We start from the raw sequence: 14,429 nt of genomic DNA on the forward strand, positions 1-14,429 counted from the left end.
GAATTCTGGATCAATCTGAAAAATCTCTATCCCATCGACACACTACTCCTTTCCCCTGCCGAGTGAGTCACGCCTACCCCGAAAGGGAAATGGCTTAATGGTATAATAATAATAATAATAAATGCATCCTAACACCTTTCAAGTCAATTCATATAGGATTTCGAAGAATTTTAATTATTTTGAGGAATACCGAAATTAAATAAGGGATTTTATATTATTTAAAACATTTCAAATATTTCAAAGGGTTTTTTATACGATTTCGAGTGCTTTTTATGAATTTCAATAGATATCCTAAATTTCTAAACATTTTTCAGTATTCCTAAAGATTTCATAGGATTTACAAGAGTGTAGGAAATTTTTTTTAATTTCAAAGGATTTTAGAGGATTTCCAAATATTTCGAAGGATCCCTGAAGAATTTTAACGGATTTTATTAGATTTCCAAGGATTTCAATAATTGTAAGGGGTTTAGAAAAACTAAAAACAGTATTTTAATTAATTTCCCAGGATCTCAAAAAGTTTTTATAGGACTTGATGTAGTTTCACGATATTTCAAGGGATTTCATAATATTTTAATGGATTTCAACAAATAGAGGGATTTTAAATTTTGAAAGAGAATTTTAAGGAATTTCAAGGAATATCGTAATACTTTAGTTATATTTAGCTATTTAATTACACCAAATTAAAACATTCCAAAGAACTTTCAAGAAGAAAAAATTTTAAGGGATTTCAAGGAATATCATCAGATTTTCAGAATTTGAAGAAATTCCAAATAATTTTAAATATTTTGGGGTATTTTAAAAGTTTCCAAAGAATATTTTAAAAAATTGCAAGGAATTCGAAAGCATTTTAGTGATTAGGATTTTTTTTTAAAATTCCAATGTGGTTTTAAGAAATTTTCCAAAATTTTAAATTTTATAAAATTTAAAAATATTTCAAAATTTTTAAATTTTTAAATATTTTTTAAATATTTTTAAAATTTATTAAGGAATGTAAGCGGATTCTATCAGAATTTTTGTGAATTCAATGGTTTTAGAGAATTTATCATATTTTACGGTATTTCAAAATATTCCAAGGAATTTGTTAAGAGCTTTATGGACAATCAAGGGATTTTAGTCGTAAGGTTACAAAAAATTCAAATGACGTTTTAAAGAACTTCCTAAAATTCCGGGAAATTGGAAAGGATTTTGAAAATCCCATAAGATTTTTGGATATTTTAATGATTGCAAGGAATTTATATAAATTTTATCACATATTCGAGGATTTGAATTGTTTCTTCGGTTCCTTTGGAAAAAGGGTTCCTTTAGAAAAAGAATCCCTTTGGAAACAGGGTTCCTTTGGAAAAAAGGGTTCCTTTGGAGAAACTATAATTTGTCGCTGAAAAATGAAAACAAAAAGTTTCTCAATTAAAATTAGATTCCTGCCGAGGTTCAACTGGAGTTTCCTTTGGAACAAATTCATCGTTTTGGGTTTCTTTTTGACAAGAGCTTTTTTCTCTGTTCAGTCAAATTTTTTCATCTCAAATAAAAAGAAAAATACTAAAAACAAGCATACCCTTCCTCGAAAAATGATAGGGCACCAATATTTCTTTTTCATCCACAAGGAGAGCAAATACAGATTTCATATTCAAATAGTTATCTCAACTGCTCTAAACCTATTCCCCATAAATTATCTTTTACTTGGAGCGATAAAGACGCACAGAGCTGGCTTCTCAAATAAATCCGGTTATCTCTGGTCTCTATGGTAGCTTGCAGGTGCGAGAATCAAGGAGTTTCAGAAGAGTGTTTCAAGAGTTACGACTAAGAATTGCGATTACGATTTAAGAAGGGTAAAATAACTTGAGAAAAATAGGGTGAATGGAGGTACTGTCTACCAGATGTTCACTCAGCATCGCGGTCTTTAAAAAAATATTATTATAAAAAATTACTTAAATTAATTATTAAATTAGAATTAAAAAGAAATTAATAAATTATTATCATAAAAAAAACATTTCTGTGTTAAAATGTTGTCACAGGCATTATTATTATTATTATTTATTATACATTATATATTTTTATTATTTATTATTATTATTATTATTATTATTATGAGATGGAACATTCTGGCTTAGTCTCCGAAGAAGGATTCGTTTCATTCATCTTCTCATGATAAGTAAAAAAATTATTTATTTCTCTGAAGATGCGAATGATCTTTGACACTGTAAAATTTTATTGACTCAGATTTTACGTCGATTTTTATCGGCCTTCTCATTCAGTGAATCGCTCGATTGAAGAATTATTTGAAAATATATGCTTCTTATTGGTTTTGTGAAATCGAGACTGATAAGGAACTTGGGAATGTACATGATACGCTATCGAGTCTGAAGCTTATTCTTTAGGAGTATAGGTACATAAATTTATAACATTTTAGACTATTTGAAATCAAATAGTTGATTTTTCGAGAAAACAAACAAAAAATGATTTTTCAACCAAATATTTAAATTCTGAACAAACCAAAAAATTAATTTATGACCAAACAACTAAAATTTCAAGCAAAAGAGAGGAGCTTTTAACAAAATAGTTGATTTTTAAACCAAACAGATCCAAATCTGTATTTAATCTCCATTTTGGGGCTGAAGGTGACCATAAATCCAGTCTCAGAATTTTTTGTCACACCTGAGTGAACATCGAAAATCCCCCCAGCTCCTCTCACACATGCCCGCGGCGCGGGGTTAATTCTTGGTGACACTAAATCCAGAATCAATAAATCCAAACTCGACAGTTGTACTTTTAACAAAAAAGTAGAACTTTAAAATGAAAAACATCAATTTTCCACCAAATACTTGAATTTTCAATCGAGAAAGATGAATTTTCAACCAATTGGTCGGATTCTTGAATAAAAAGTTTAAATTCAAATCAGAAACGATTGAATTTTGAATAAATTAGTTAAATTTTTAAGACAAGAAAATAAATTTTTTAGAATGCAGTTAAGTTTTCAATTAAAAATAACCAATTTTCTATTCAAAAAGAGGGATTTTCAACAAAACAATTAAATTTCCGACCAAAAAAAAATGAATTTTTGAAATAATTGTTAACTTTCCAACTAAATAATTCAATTTTTCACGTAATACTTACATTTTAAATTAAAATTGCGAATATTTAACAAAAACAATTAATTTTAAACAAAGAACAAAAAGGGCGAGATTCCTACAAAACTGACCAATGGTTTTATTTTCTAGAAAAATAATATCATTTACAACCGAAAAAGACTCATTTTCTACAAAACGAATTTTTAACAAATTACATAAATTTTCAAGCTAATGGTTGAATTTTCAAGTGAAAAAGATAAATTTTCAACCAAAAGTGTTGCAGATAAATGTTCAGTTAAAAAAAATACATTGTTAAGAATTAAAAACGGAACTTCATCTAAATAATAGAATTTGTAAATAGTTTGAAATAATAGGAAATAAATAATTAATAAATAGTTTGAATTTTTGACCAAAGAGATGAATCTTCAACTAATGAAATTAGTTTTTAACAAAGTATGTCAAGTTTTGATTAAGTAGTTACATTTTTTACGAAGAAGATTAATTTGATACCAAAAAAAGCCAAATTTTCTACAAAATTCATGAATTTTCAACTAAGTAGTTGAATTTTTATCTAAATCTATCCAATTTTCAATAAAAAAAAATAGTTAAAGTTTCAGTTCGAAAAATGAATTTTCAAAAAGAAGGACGAATTTTTAACCAAATAATTGAATTTTAAGTCAATAAAATTAATATTTTCAGAAAAAAGATGAATTTTCACCTAAAAATAAAACTGATCAATTTGCGGTCAAAAATGGTTAAGTTGCATTTTTAGTTCAGAAAATTAATTTCAAACAGAAATTGAACGAATTTTCAATAAAGTAGTTAAATCTTCAACCAAATACAGTTGAATTTTTATCTAAAAAGAACAATTTTCAATAATAAATGAAATAGTTAAGTTTTCAGTTAGAAAAATGAATTTTCAAAAGGAAGCGCGAACTTTCAAAGAAATAGTTCAATCTTAAACTACTAAAATGAATGCTTAACAAATTAGTTTAACTTTATACCATATAGTTGAATTTTGAATCCATAAAATTAATTTTCTCCCAAAAAAGATGAATTAATAAACAAAAATATCCATTTTTAACCAAATAGTTCAATTTTTAAATAAAAAATATATTTCATATGACCAAAACTGGAGAAGTTAAATTTTCAGTTAAAAAAGTAATTTTTTAACAAAAGGAAAACGAATTTTAATCGAAATAGTTGAATTTGCAATGAAAAATGTAATAGTTAAATTTTCAAATAAAAGCGATCAATTTTCAGTAAAAAATAGAAAGGATCCATTTTTAATAATGAATGAAATAGGTAACAAAATAGTTCAATCTTCAGCTAATCAAAAAAATGTTTAACAAAGCAGTGCAACTTTCTACCAAATAGTTGAATTTTGAATCAACGCGATACATTTTTTTACCAAAAAAGATTAATTAATTTTCATTAAAAATTAAAGAAATGATATTTTAGTTTTATTTATTTTAATTTACTTTATTTTCGCATTTTTCGAGAATTTATTTTAATAACGAGAAAAAGGGGAAGTTTCTTGGAAACGGGGAAACAAAAATAAATTTTTGAAAAAAAGGAAAATAAAGATATAGTAGAGCACACATTGAAGTATGAATTTCCATAAAAATTAAAAATTTCGACCTGACTCCCAAAAGCGATAATAAATCATAAAATTTTTTTTTTAAATCTGATCTCCTTTCACATGGACCTACACAATCACAAATCATGCCTATCGCGTACAAAGTAGCAGACTGAATAAGATGTATCTCTAATTGCCATGATCCAAATGAAATGTGACAGATATCCTCAGGTAGCAGAGGTGAGAGAAAAAATAATTTAAAGAGATAAGATCATTATTCTTGGTTTGAGACAGGCTTACTGTTGGTCCTTTTGCGGCGGATGTCTGCGAAAGCAAATATAATAAAACCGCGAACAGGTTCCTGATACCCAACTTTAATCCTGATCACGCAGCGACTCTGGGCCCCTAGTAAATGAAAAGAAGAAACGGGAAAACTGGGGTTATTAAATTGATCACGTGACCTGGCACGCCACGATATTCCCGGTTAATTCTCTCGAGAACCATAAAGCCGCCATTGTAAAAAAAATATTCCGTGAGTGGCTCGCATAAAGCTCCACGAGGGGGGTGATTATTAACCCGAAATTGCTGAAACGTGGTCTTCCAAGGGAATGGTTCTTATGGTAGCGGATCTGCGAATGCAAAAACTTGGGGTGTGTCACGCGAACCAAAATGCGGCGAGAAGGATGTGAAGAACTACCGTGAAGAGAAAGGATCAGACTGAAAAAAAGAGCAAGGCGAATTTTATCGAAGGTGTAACTGCATTTGACCTTGATCGTGACGAAATAGAATTTTATCTCTCGTCACATACCGAGTGGACAAAAAAATTAAGGATGTCCTAGAAAAATCTTCGGGACTTGATTGTGCCGACATAGGACGTCCTAGGAACGACCTCAGGACCATCTTGGTATTTTCATGGATTTTTGCTCACGTCCTATGGCTTTAAGACATCTTTAGGTCATCTTTCGAGCATTAGACGTCTTAGAGACGTTGATTGGGCTGACATAGGACGTCCTAGAAACGCCCTAAGGCCGTTTTTAGGATGTTTATGGTATTGTATCGATTAGGCTTTCACCAGATTTTTTAACAACGAAAATTTCGATAAACAAATTGTACACGAATAATTGATTTTAAATTAAAATTTTTAAAATACAAATTAAAATATTATAACTATATCATATGACGGTTATTATTTTTAAATTTTTGAATGTAAAGTCAATGCTGAGATTTATAAATACTAAGTAAAAAAAAGACGTTTTTCTGAAAAGAATTTTCAAATTTTTAAGAGTGTAAACAATTTTTCTTAAGATTTCTGGGAAAAATTGAAAAGATTCTTCGTTTTGAACAAATAATTTGAAGACAAAATTGAGAAAGATTTCAAAACGTTTCAAATGATTTCGTAAAATTGTGAAAGAAAATTTTTGAAAGACAATTTTTTTAAGTTTCCAAGAATGCAAAATCTTAGAATATGTAAACTTAAATGAAGTTTAAAGTAAGTTTTACGGATATAGATAAGTCATTGGAATAACAAAACACCTACAAAAATGATTTAAAACCTCAGAGGATTTCAGAAAATTGAAAACAAATTTAAAGTGTTGCTTTAACTTTTTTTCTAATAATTTTAAGTGAATGCTTAATGTTTCAAATAATTTTACACAAAATTTGAATTTTTTTTAAATTTTAAATTCAAATTAAAAATTGTTTAAGCGAATACACGAATTTTCTCAGGATTTTTATGAAAATTTATCATGTTTTTTTTTAATGAAAAATTAATTAAAACTTTTTCAAATAATTTCAAATTCATTTTTAATTTTGCAGAATTAAAAAAATGGTAGGAAAGATTCGAATAAGTTTAAAAATTATTTAGAAGTCTTGGAAAGAGTAAAAAATAATTTTAAACTTGCGAAGATTAAAAAAAATGTAAAGCAAAATCTAGATTTTTGAAGATTTTAAACAAACAAAATTAGAAGTATTATGAGAATTTATGAACGTTTTGAGAGCATAATCCAATTTTTTTACGATTCCTGATAAAATTGAAAATTATTTTTATTTTTTAAAATTAATTTTAAAAGACTGTTTAAATTTTGTGTAACATTGTTTTTAAACAAAATGTAAATCTTAGAAGGTTTATAAATTAAATTTTGAAGCTTTTGAAGGAATTTGAAAGGTTTCAAGATAATAAAAAAAAAAAAAAATACTTAAGATTCCTGACAAAACTTAAAGTGATATTTATTTTAAAAAATCAATATTAAGATTTAAAAGCTTTTTGGCAATTTTAAAAGGTTTCAAGAAAATAGCAAACATTTTTAAAGATTCGTGTGAAAATTAAAAAAAAAATCGAAGTATTTCAAAAGATTTATAAAAACTTTTAAAAAATCTGGAGTATTTTTTAAATGTTTGAATATTTTTTACAATTTTAGGAAAAATTCGAGTTAGATTACGGAATCTTAAACATTTTTTCCTGCTTGCCTCAGTTAGGAATTAATTAATTATTTATTTAACTAATTAATTATTTAAAGTATAATTAATTTTCTTCACTATTTTTTTCAAAAGTCACTTTAATTATAACACTTCTAATTTTTCTGATATTATCTATCGAATTTGATTGGAAGTTAGACATGAGATGATTCCAGTGGACAAAAAAAGGATATCCTAGAGACGTCTTCGGGACATTCCTAAGATGTCTTTTGGAACATATTATTTGAACATCCTTGGGATGATCTTAAGCCGTCTAATGTCAATTCGAAATATGTCCCGAAAAAGTCTTATGTTTTTAAGACGTATTTAGGACATCTTTAGGATATTATACGTTTTAGAGACGTTAATTAGGCTAACATAGGACGTCCTAGGAACGTTTCAATGACATTTTTTGATGCCTTAAGAACGTTCTATGTCTTCAAGACATCTTTAAGCTATAAGGCGTCTTAGAGACGTTGATTGGGCGGATATAGGACGTCCTAGGAACGACCCAACGGCGTACTTGAAACGACCCAAGGACGTTCTTGGGATGTTCATGGTTTTGTGCACACTGGGATATAATTGGTATAAAATGAATGGAAGGAGTAAAAACATTTTGAGTTTATGGTTGAGAAAAAAATGGAATTGTATATGGATCTTGAAGTTGGTCGAGTCGACCACATGGGGTTTTTTAGACTCCACCCACCCGTCCTGTGCATTATGCGGCGATCATAACGTATCATTATTCAAACCCCATAAAGGATCCTCGCTGTTCGTAATGCCATACGTGGAGAATATAAAGTGTTACAAACGTCATTGTTCATTCTAGCACGAACAAACGTGGTCATCTGGCTGGACTTTACCACAGTTGTACAAACCTCCAAACCAGATGTTGCAGAAAGAGAAATTTGCCACAAGAATTAAACCATGAAAGAAAATAAAATAAAGGGAAAAAATATAATAAAATGTTTTCCATGCGATAAAATTTGAACTCCATAACTATTTCCACAAAATTTCTGGATAATAATGTTACGTATTGTAATGAATGATATACCAAAGAAATGATACCTAAAGTCTGAAATTAATCCTGAATGCAACAAGTATTTTAAATAAGAAATCTGGAGGTTGGAGAAAAGTATCGAGAAGAGATAAACGTAATTTTTGAAATGGAGAAAACAACAAGTTGACTGATGATAAGATACGTAGTTTCTCGACCAGTCTCATGGTAAAGATAGGTTGGTAGATAATAAATGCATAATCAGTTCTCCAAGATTCGACGGATTTCGAGATCTCAGGGTGGCGCGTCAAGGATAGCGATTTCCTTTTTTTTCGAATGCAATTCCCCGGCCCACTCTTCGTCACGAATATCTTGCCATCAAGAAGGTGTAAGTCTTTATGTTGCTTGGGCGTCGAGTAAGTGGATTGCAAATTTATTGACAACACGTGCTCGAATGTGGGAGTTACCTTAACGAAATAGCTAGAGAGCCTATCACTTTTGTAATAAGAGTCCTGTAGTAAACTTAATTTGCTGTGTAATTGCTTTCTTTCTCTATGCCTTATATGAAGCAGTGCATTGTCCTATTTGAACTATCATTTTCATGAACTCTCTCGAGATCGTATACTGATAGAATTAGATCATGATAGGGAAGTAATGGGGTTCAAAGGTGATCATTTTGATTCGTGTATATATGAGTAATGAGTCTTTTTATTTTTGCAATTCTTTTTGCAATTATACTTTGTAATTAGTAATGTTAACATTTTAAGCAGCGACATTTCTGCTTGCGTTTCACCCACATACAACTGATACAATGTACATGCTGGTAAGACCAGTAAAGGCAGACTTGTATGCAATTATAATGAGCCACGTGGACATGGATACAAATATGGCGTTGTGGTTTCACTGTTAACCGACTACTAATCATTATATCTTTGATTCACGATCGTATTTTCCTATCAAGAATTTCAATGAATGAATGCTACACTAGAAAAAGTCGTTTTATTGCAGCGAAAAATTTCCGATTTATTACAACTCTATTAGACTGTCATTGAGACTACCTACAGAAGTGAAAATCTGTCAATATGGAAGCAAGTTAATACACTCTCGTTTAGGACAACTCATTATTTACAACAAGTTTATAACTGTTGAAATGTATAGTTCACTTTCACCAGACACTAAATTTCCATAATATCCTTATTAGTTTCAGTGACAGTACTTTTGAAACAAACCAACAGAAGGTGAAACAAACCTGCGCTAGTCACTATGTCAATTTTTATTCTAGAATAGCTTTTGTGTCAGCTATGCCTGAACGATTACAGTAGTCAAATCAAAATAGATTCATCTACTTAGACAATTAGTTCAAGCAAGGAAGCAAGTTTTTGTTGCGTAAAGGATTTGAACAATGGCTGCGTCCAGATGCTAATTGGAGATTAGACATATTAAAAAAATGTGGATACAGATTAAAGAAACTTGACTCTATTTTTATGCTTATGTTCAAGTATATTTCCAGAATAACTTTGTTATGTTTCAATAAGCACTCGTAACCCTAGACTTTGAAAATGGTAGTTCTGATTACCCTTGATCAAAACTGCAGAATTTGCAAATCATTCGATTGTAAGTGCTGATGAAGAGTGTAAAAACAGACATTAAGATTGCACAATCATCAATTACTGTAGAGTATAAGCATCGTGATGTACCTTGTTCATCTTTTGGTTAAAGGTATATTGAAAAGTGCACCTGATGTAATTTCAAGGTGCATTGATGAGAAATTATCCAACGGCCTTGACGCAAGATGGTACGGGTCTTCAGTGAGCCTGATTCCTGTTTTCGATCAATCAAATTATACTTAGTTCCATACAATTTTATATTTCTAATATTAAATTCTCAAACCATTGATCCACGTAATGAAACGTGTTAGCTTTGTACCTCTGATTTAACAAATAATAAGCCCAACCCGTTATTTATAGTATTGCGTGAAAGAATCTCTTCAGCCAGAATTTATTACAGAAAATTGAACGTGGCACGCGAGCTGCATGTATTGATTATCTGCGATGGCGCTAATCTCGTGTATTTCCTGATAAAACAATAAACTCTAACAATAAGAGAGAAACGGAAACAACTGAGAACATGGAAGAATACTGATAAGAGATGTCTCGTGAATTGATAAACAGAGAAGCGGTCGAATGTGATTAGAACCTTCGATCTAAAGAGCAACAGCTTTAATTTATCTCACAGGAAGTTTTACTACTTGTAATCTGTATTGACTTAAAGTTGCTTGTCATTTTACCAGAAGAATTTTCAGATTATAAAAAATATATCGTATAGCGATAACTTTCAACATATTGAAAAAGATACTGAAACTCATCATTTAACTCGGTTCTTGGTCCCGATATACTATTTGGACATTGGAAAAGTATCGTCCCCTCTTGAAAATAAACAATAATGTCGAAACATCTAAAAAGAAAAGAAAGAAGAAAGATTGCAGGTCTCAGTTCCATTCGAGAAATAGTTTTGTCAACGACAGCATTTCGGTTTGGAATCACAATCTTCCCCTCGCTGATACTGACTTTACTGACCCAAGGGATTGATGCATCAGAAGACAGACGATGGTCTATAATTATCCACGAAGAGGGAACGACTCGATTATTATATGCTAGGCCTGATCGAAATTGCTACTAAATCGAAAGTGGAAAGAACGCGGTTTCCCACAGCTTATGGATAAACAAAACATACAGAAATAAAGCTATTACGCAATTAATTTAACGAGGGGAAAATTAGATACATTAAGTAAATACAAATGAGAAACAGAGTCATTAGGTTGGCTTTTATCAAATGAAATATTGATTTTGTACAGCATTTTTCCAACATTTTTTGTTGTTGAGATAATTCAAGAGGTGCATGAATAATTTTATACATCTGGGCAACAACCTCTGCATATACCTCATTGTGAGCCATCATTCTATCACAGAGTCCCCAACCACGCCTTACCGGCCTCGTATATGCAATGCGGGTGCGGTTTTAATTAAAGCGACAAAGAATTTATTAAACTCCAACACTTCCTTCTTCCTTGTAGAAAAACATCTTTTAAATCGGCAGCGAGACACTGAATGTTAGCAAACCCAACATAATTGAAAGAATTCCATTCTTATTATAATGCATTCCAAACCTTACAAACAATCGTTACGCCACTTTATCAACATTAGACCACAAAAAATTGACGTAAATAATGCTGCATCTCACTTTGAACAATGAAAATAATAATTGTGGTTTCACTTGGTTATGTATTTTATTTTTATTTCAACTCAAAACCACACCGAATTCAGCATTCTCTTACGAGTGTAGTCCATATTTAGAAACAAAATACATATTATCTCTTGAATTCAAAGAACAATTTGTCTGACTTTAATGTTTTTGAAATAGAGAACGTTAATGTCTATTGACAATGATGTAACATCAAATTAAAAAAACCGCCCATACGATCATGTCATACACCGCTGAATTCGACCTTCCTTGAACATCGACCTTTTTCAAGATCCGTCAATCCCCTTTGAAAAGTACAACCTTCTCTGACGCAAATGCGCATAACCGATGAGATCTGCTTAAAAAAATAAGCCTGGGACAATAAATGAACAATGGTTTTTCGGGGCATGTGTGCAGAGCACTTTGGCCGGAGTATATACAATCAGATAAATTTTATTCGCATATCTTATGATCTGCAAATTCGATTTAACTTTTAAGAGACATTAGCATCCGCGAGTCAAGATAAATGTACTGCCGAGTGGGCATCATTATTCCTTCATTTATATCCCGAAACAAGCCCCCCGTCAGGCGTGTGTCTTTTCTCTTGTGAATTAATTACACCTGATTTGGCATCCAAGGACGATACGTGCCAAAGATTTATAAATGTCCTCGCCAGTGGTGTATAGAGGTAGGATGGTAAAACCATCAGGGCTCGCTTCTCGAAGATGTCAGACGAAGAAGCAGAAGAAAACAGGAACTATGGGCTACCGCGCCGGATGTTGTGAGGGTGGAAGGAGCACGAGACAGGTCCTGAAACCAGAAGCGGAACGAAACATGGAACTCGACTTGACTTCAAGCCTGTCACACAGATTTGCTTCATAAGAAAAATCATCCAGAGGGGAAAAATAAAAGACTTCTCTACGAAATAGAGGCGGATCATCGACTATTATTTCCCCAAAACACTGCAATAAATTTCTCCAAATTCTTTCCACAAATTAAAATCCTTCAGGATGTAAAATGTTTATTAAAAAATTCGTTTTCTGCGAAATTGAGGCGGATCATCAAATAGAAATTCCCCAAAATAGTGAAAAAATATCTCCAAATTCACCCGATGAACTAATTCTTGTAATATTTCGCCACTTGCTTTTGAATTAAGGCCACATTTGTCGAGGCTGTCAACACTTCTGACGCAAATTCGAATTAAATAAAACTTGGAAAGTCCGCTGATTAAGTATGATTGCAATACATCTGCAGTTGTGGAATGACTCATCGCCAACGCGTATTTTATGAATAACACCAACTTGCATCTCTTTAAGATAATCTCTTCGATTTTTAGTACATTTCTTATGTAAGCGAAAGCAGAAATAAGGGAGTAGGTGGATTATACCTTGTCCTCGCATAACCGGAACATTGCGGAGAAAACCTAACCAGGTGTGTTTTAAGCGATAACATACTTAGAATGCGTTCCTTTCTCATATTAAACCGTTAGTGGCGATCAGGAATCGTTTTAGGAAGATGAATACAAATGGCTATTTCCATGAAATATATTCTCAAGCTTGAATTTTATAGTATTTCACATGTAGTTTGTCTGCAATGTTGCTCAAAAAGTTTCAAAGCGAAAACTATTTGATAAATTATTATTATTTTAAAATACGCCCATGAAGCCGAAATACGAGTTTCTTCTTCAGATGGCCCCAATGTGCGACGATTCAGAGGATTTCAGCTCTCAAACTGCATTCCTCGTCCCTTCAAAAAAAAAAACTGTAGGTCGACTCTCCAAAGCTCGTGTAATGCAAAAACGTTGCCAATTATTTAATTTGAGGAATTAGAAAGTCAGTAATCTTTAACCATATGCACTGGCTTAAAAACCGTAACCAAATTATGAAAATGTCTCAAAACTATCACTGTACCTACAAATGTAACCAAAATTAATTAGACTAAGTTGATAAATTAAGTTAAATATAAAACGCCTAAAGTTTGCTCCCACGGTAATGGAATAAATATTTTTTCTGCACAGCGTAGACCACATTTTTTACAAGTCATTGTTCGATTCAAGTAAAGCATACTTGAATTGAGCAATGACTTCAAGTATACTTCACTTAAATCGAGCAATGACTTGCAAAAAAGATGGTCTACGTTGCGCAGAAAAAAATATTTATTCCTTTAACGTGGGAGCAAACTTAAGCCAGCAGACTCAGTATTTTGGACTTATAAACAAACGAGAATAGAAAATACAAAGTTATTTTTTCCCGAGGACCCACATGTGACTTTGAGGGAACATAAACATAAAAGGAACTTTTTCTTTGTGTCAGTCGATAAATACAAGTGGTTACTTAATCCTTCACACATGTGTCTAATCTAAAACTAAGCACTGATGGACCTGATAACACAACAATATTTATATTTGCAAATCTTGCAATTAATATTAAAAGAAAATTAAACTTTTAGAATTAAAAAAACAAATTGAAAAAAAAAACATTTCTAGAGTTCAACGAGTCCATAAAAACTGCTATACTTAGATTTGTATGACAAAAGGACAGAATATTTCATGGAAAACTTTTGCAGCTTTCTTTTGAGGCCACAAATCATTTTACAAAACTATAAGCATAAGCAAGAATTGCGCATATGAGAATAAATGTTTGAAAATGGTTTTGATCGTAAAAGGCGGGAGTATAAAAAAAATTGGACACCACATGTGCTTCACTAAGGGACAGTAGCAGAAACACGGATGAACATCTGACGAATCGTTCTCGAAGAGATCGAGTTTCTGGTTGCGAAAAAAGGACGGGAAACCACACTACACCAAAAGTCACACACTGGTCGTGAGAAATCGTAAGTATTCTACAACAGATTCTATTTCACAACTAAAATCGGAAATGACAAGAGTATTTTCCGAATTTCACAACTGCATTTTCCAATCCCTTCAAACATTGATCAAATAGTTTGATTAAAACGTAAAACGACGGGTGCAGTTTTGAGTATTGGAGTTTTTAATTAATAAACTGAACAAAAATGATTCTTCTGAGGATCAATGTATATCCAGCATTATCTTGATGTTTATAGTTTAACTTATAAAGAATAAACACTGTCACCA

General features: G+C 31.2%; 1 protein-coding gene across 1 annotated transcript in view; it reads right to left on the reverse strand.

The window, feature by feature from the left end:
- Positions 1-14,429, reverse strand: part of LOC117167471 — an 84,839-nt gene that overhangs the window by 64,002 nt on the left and 6,408 nt on the right. The gene's annotated exons all lie outside the window — the stretch shown is intronic.

This window comes from Belonocnema kinseyi, chromosome 2, assembly GCF_010883055.1.
Source record: "Belonocnema kinseyi isolate 2016_QV_RU_SX_M_011 chromosome 2, B_treatae_v1, whole genome shotgun sequence".
Taxonomy (NCBI): Eukaryota; Metazoa; Arthropoda; class Insecta; order Hymenoptera; family Cynipidae; genus Belonocnema; species Belonocnema kinseyi.